This window comes from Oncorhynchus keta, chromosome 28 (genome assembly GCF_023373465.1).
Source record: "Oncorhynchus keta strain PuntledgeMale-10-30-2019 chromosome 28, Oket_V2, whole genome shotgun sequence".
NCBI classification, from domain to species: domain Eukaryota; kingdom Metazoa; phylum Chordata; class Actinopteri; order Salmoniformes; family Salmonidae; genus Oncorhynchus; species Oncorhynchus keta.
The window spans coordinates 31,616,263-31,621,807 of NC_068448.1; the positions used below are offsets into that span (position 1 = coordinate 31,616,263).

Below are 5,545 nucleotides of genomic sequence, written 5' to 3' on the forward strand. Positions count from 1 at the left end.
GTAGGTGGCTTTTGACTATCGATTTGGAATCCTCACTTCTTAATTATTTTTAAGAAGAGGTTTGGTCCAAATCGGATGTTGGGTACTATATTGAATATTATACGAATCCAACAAATTGAAATGGCCAATTTGGGTGAAATAAATTAGCACAATTTCAGAGTTCCAGTTGCCTTTCAACAAAATAATGTTGCAGAAATGCTTAGCTTATCTGTTTCTAAACGGTTTCAGAACAATCTGAGATGGTGGGTGTCATGGCTTACTGAAGTAAAATGGAATGACCCAGACCTCATATATATAAGAAAACTTTCAACTGAAGAAAATACATTTATAAAACTGATTTAGTATTGGATTAATTAGGCCTATGCAATAAACTGTGCCCAAATAAACAATGAGGTCATCAGCACTGTTGTGTTTTATTTGTTCTGTTAGTGGGTTTGTACAATATCTAATTCAATGGTGTGTCGAGACTTGTGTTTCACAAGTAAATCAACAACAAATGTCACTTAATCCAGGGACCCCCACCCAGGTAAACCGGCAATCCAGGGACCCCCATCATATGTTAGCAAAAAAGAAGGTGAATGACCATCAGTTGAATGATAATGGCAATAGAAGTCATTCATTTGAAATCAATGAAATGAATAGATTTGGTAGACAGTTTCATTATTTTGACTTCACTACATACCTTTCTAGCTAATAGGCTATCTTGCTAGCGGAGAGGACATTTTGCTGTTGTAAAGCACATTTTCTGCAATTAAAAGAAGCTGATAACAAATATTGCAGATTTTAAGCAAATTTGCATAAATTCTACAAAGTTTCGCATGGAGTGGAGAGATCAATTTTGCAGGTTTAAAGCAGACTTTATGCTATTGTATGCATTTTTCAATGGCTAATGCTGTGTTCCTCGGCTCATTATAACCAAATCAATGGGCCCTGAATGCCATTAATTTTTAGTTGTTTTATTCTCCCTGACTGTCTAGGTTTTATTTGAATGTTAGTTCTCAATTATGGTATTATTTAAAAAATATGTATACAGTATAGTTCTTTATGCTTTCAATCTGGTTTTGATAATTTCAGTTGACACTGGAACTGTTTTTCCATGACCACTTAGATGGCCCGCCTAAGAATTTATACAGAAAATAACTACACATTAAAGGGAAAGTTTGAGATTTTGGTAATGAAGCCATGTATCTACTTCCCCAGAGTCATATGAACAGCTAACATGCTAATGGTTCCTATAGAATGTACTGTAAACATCCAGTCAAAGGTAGTTAGCATTTACTCATGAAACTGATTTAAAAGACAGATTACAGTTTTTCCCAATTGCTAAAACACAATTTTGCAAACAAAATACTTAACACAATTCACAAAACCACACACCCAAACTGCAAAATACCTCATATATCCTGCAAAATGAAGCACTGCAACCAAAACTACATATAGCATTATCAAAATCAAACGATTGCACGGAATGACACACAATTCATTCATATTACCAGATATTTGTCTAACCAACTACACACTGTTGGGCATAATGAAAAGCACTCTCATCTTTAGTATGCTTTGCCATAATACTAAAATATTTGCAGATACACACACACATGCTGTTGAAACATTTTATTTTTCACCAAACAAGTCAGTGCAACAGCAGATATATTTACATTGGACTGAACAAAAATATGCTCACAAAAAAATAGTACACTGAAAAAGAAAATTGCAGAAAAAATGTGCAGAAAAAAAAAATTGAGAAAAAAAGAAGCAAGAAAAATAATTAGGCAGCATCGTGCCGCACAGCTGGGTCTGGCCACAACACCTCGTCCACATCACAGGCAATATCTAGAATAGAAGCGCCTTGAGTGCCTTATCCATCCCTGAATCGCACCCACATCAATCTCATCACATGCCTCTTCCATAGCCTGCACAAGAGGCATGTGCACAAAGGGCTGCCGGTCGTATACCTTCCACCACTGTGCCGAAAACAACTCTTCTATGGGGTTCAGAAATGGTGAGTATGGTGGGAGGTATTGCACGAGAAATGGTGAGTGGTCAGCAAACCAGTTTTGGACTGGGGCTGCACGATGAAAGCTCATGTTGTCCCATACTACAACGTACCGGGTTCTTTGATGGTCTGCATCATTCATACGCTCTGGTGGTATGAGAATGTTGTGGAGTCTGTCCAGAGAATATGGGCTGTGTTGTATGGTCCATGGTTGGCATGACGGTGGAGGACACCATGCGTATTGGAGATGGCAGCGCACATTGTGATGTTGCCACCACGTTGGACAGGTACATCTGTAATGGCTCCGGTGCCAATGACGTTTCTCCCCCTTCTTCTGGTCTTTGTTAGGTTGAACCCAGCCTCATCTATAAAGATGAACTTGTGGGATTGCATGAGCATCCATTTCCAGCACTCCCTGAAAACAAAGAACAAAAGCAGTCAATATGGTGTTATCCAGTACACTGGGAAACAATGTTGCGTGTAGTGTACTGCAGTCAATATGGTGTTATCCAGTACACTGGGAAACAAGGTTGCGTGTAGTGTACTGCAGTCAATATGGTGTTATCCAGTACACTGGGAAACAATGTTGTGTACTGCAGTCAATATTGTACTTACATCCACATATGCTCGTCTGACCTCTTTGTTTCTTTGAGAGTTTCTCTCAAACGGCACCTTATAAAGTTGTTTCATTCTGATTTGGTTTCGCGTGAGAATGTGAGCCAATGTGGACAGACTGACTCATTGAATGTTGTTGAATATGGTGTTGTCTTGGATGATGTGGCTTTGAATTTCTCGTAATCTGATTTCATTATTTTCCAAAACCAAGTTTACAATGGCAGCTTCCTGTACACCGGTGAACATGTGGCCCCTTCATCCACCATGGTTGCGTCTCTCAGTCCTTTAGAGAAACAAAAATACAGGGCTTGGACAATGCAGCCTAAAGATATTTCGCTAGATAAAGATAAATTCTACAGGAAATTTGTGCAGTTAGTGTATGACATCAGCCATTCATTAAGTAAACAGGTGTCACCCAACTGATACACTATGACATGGGGTGTACTACATAATGGTTACATACCTGTACTCCAGTCTAAATGTCCAGATGACACAGGCGACAGTAAAATGGCTCAAGTTGGGCTGCACTCTCTGTCCAGCCTCTCGCATTGTCAACCCATGGTTGATGACACGATCAACTAAGGTTGCTCTGATTTCATTTGAAAGTTGTTGTCTTCTTTGGCCATGAACTCCTCTACCAGCTCTACCCATACCTCTCACTCTTCCTCCCCCTCTCATTTTTACCATCCCTCTTCAACAGCTTCCATTGTTGTTGTAAAACAAAAGGTGCTCACCTGTGGTCTTTTCATAGTGCTTACTTCCTGATTGAATTGGTAACATTTAACCATTGAGGTGTATGGCCAGGTGGCACATGTATTGGCCAATTAGCTCATGTAGTGTGATTTTGAATGGCAGTGTTTTGAAATGGCAAACATGTGACTTTATGTCAGATTGTTGTGTCTTATGCAGAGAACCGTGTGCACTGTTTTTAAAAAGTGCCATTTTGAATTGCAAAATGTGTGTAAAGCAGAAAATGTGTTTAGACTTTTGGAGACTTGAGAAGAGGTTTTGCTCTCTGTGTGTCAGTTTAAATAATTGTGCTGTGCATGCCATTTTAGTGTGTTAGCAATTGGAAAAAATTGTAAACAAATTATCACTTGGCTCTACCTTCAAGTATACAAAATGTGGAAACATAATGGTGATAACTTGGTGAGGCCTTCCCTCTACTGGCCAGTTAAACACATTGCACTATACTGACCTTATTCTGACAAGTGTTTGTCCCACCTCTGGTTTTAGACCTGTAGGGCCTATGTTTGCTTGTTAGTATTTGGAATAACATTGGGAAAAGAAGCACAGACATTTGCAGGAATTTGTCCAGTTTATTGGTTTGTAATATATACCAGGGTTTGGGTCAATACCATTTCAATTCCAGTCAATTCAGAAAGTAAACCAAATTCCGATTCCAAATTTACCTAATTGAACAGCATTGAAGAGAATTGGTATTTCAGTGTACCACTTTCTAAATTGACTGAAATTTAAATGAAATTGACCCCAAACATTTCGCTACACCCGCAATAAAATCTGCTAAACGTGTGTGTGACCAATAACAATTGATTTGAACATCGATATACACTGAATGTACAAACATTAATAACACCTTCCTTATATTGAGACGCAGAAGTATTTCTTATAAGAATAAGAAATAAAAGTAACAACTAATTAAAGAGCAGCAGTAAAATAACAATAGCGAGACTATATACAGGGGGGTACCGGTACAGAGTCAATGTGCGGGGGCACCGGTTAGTTGAGGTAATATGTACATGTAGGTAGAGTTATTAAAGTGACTATGCACAGATGGTAACAACAGAGAGTAGCAGCAGTGTAAAAGAGGGGAAGAGGGGGAGGGGGGTCAATGCAAATAGTCTGGGTAGCCATTTGATTAGATGTTCAGGAGTCTTATGGCTTGGGGATAGAAGCTGTTTAGAAGCCTCTTGGACCTAGACTTGGCGCTCCGGTACCTCTTGCCGTGTGGTAGCAGAGAGAACAGTCTAAGACTAAGGTGGCTGGAGTCTTTGACCACTTTTAGGGCCTTCCTCGGACACCACCTGGTATAGAGGTCCTGGATGGCAGGAAGCTTGGCCCCAGTGATGTACTGGGTTGTTCGCTCTACCCTCTGTAGTGCCTTGCGGTCGGAGGCCGAGCAGTTACCATACCAGGCAGTGATGCAACCACGCTCTCGATGATGCAACTGTAGAACCTTTTGAGGATCTGAGGACCCATGCCAAATCTTTTCAGTCTTCAGAGGCTGTGTCGTGCCCTCTTCAAGAATGTCTTGGTGTGCTTGGACCATGTTAGTTTGTTGGTGATGTGGACACCAAGGAGCTTGAAGCTCTCAACCTTCTCCACTGCAGCCCCGTCGATGAGAGTGGGAGCGTGCTAGGTCCTCTTTTTCCTGTAGTCCACAATCATCTCCTGTCTTGATCGCGTTGAGGGAGAGGTTGTTGTCCTTGCACCACACGGCCAGGTCTCTGACCAGCCCCCTATAGGTTGTCTCGTCGTTGTCGGTGATCAAGCCTACCACTGTTGTGTCATCGTCGTGCCTGGCCGTGCAGTCATGAGTGAACCGGGAGTACAGGAGGGGACTGAGCACGCACCCCTGAGGGGCCCCTGTGTTGAGGATCAGCATGGAGGATGTGTTGTTAACTACCCTTACCACCTGGAGGCGGTCCGGCAGGAAGTCCAGGATCCAGTTGCAGAGTGAGGTGTTTCGTCCCAGGATCCTTAGCATATTGATTAGCTTCAAGGGCACTATGGTGTTGAACGCTGAGCTGTAGTCAATTAATAGCATTCTCACATAGGTGTTCCTTTTGTCCAGGTGGAAAAGGGCCGTGTGGAGTGCAAAAAAGATTGCATCATATGTGGATCTGTGGGGGTGGTATGCAAATTAGAGTGGGTCTCGGGTTTGTGGATAACGGTGTTGATGTAAGCCATGAT

The 5,545-nt window shown here is 41.4% G+C and overlaps 1 long non-coding RNA gene across 1 annotated transcript; it reads right to left on the reverse strand.

Moving 5' to 3' along the window:
* Positions 1 to 1,599: 1,599 nt before the first annotated feature.
* On the reverse strand, positions 1,600 to 3,367 carry LOC118360416 (uncharacterized). The gene is made up of 3 exons (XR_004820859.2): positions 3,075 to 3,367; positions 2,612 to 2,894; positions 1,600 to 2,411 (listed from the first exon to the last, which is right to left on the reverse strand). It is a non-coding gene; the product is annotated as an uncharacterized LOC118360416 (long non-coding RNA).
* Between the last annotated feature and the right edge of the window lie 2,178 nt (positions 3,368 to 5,545).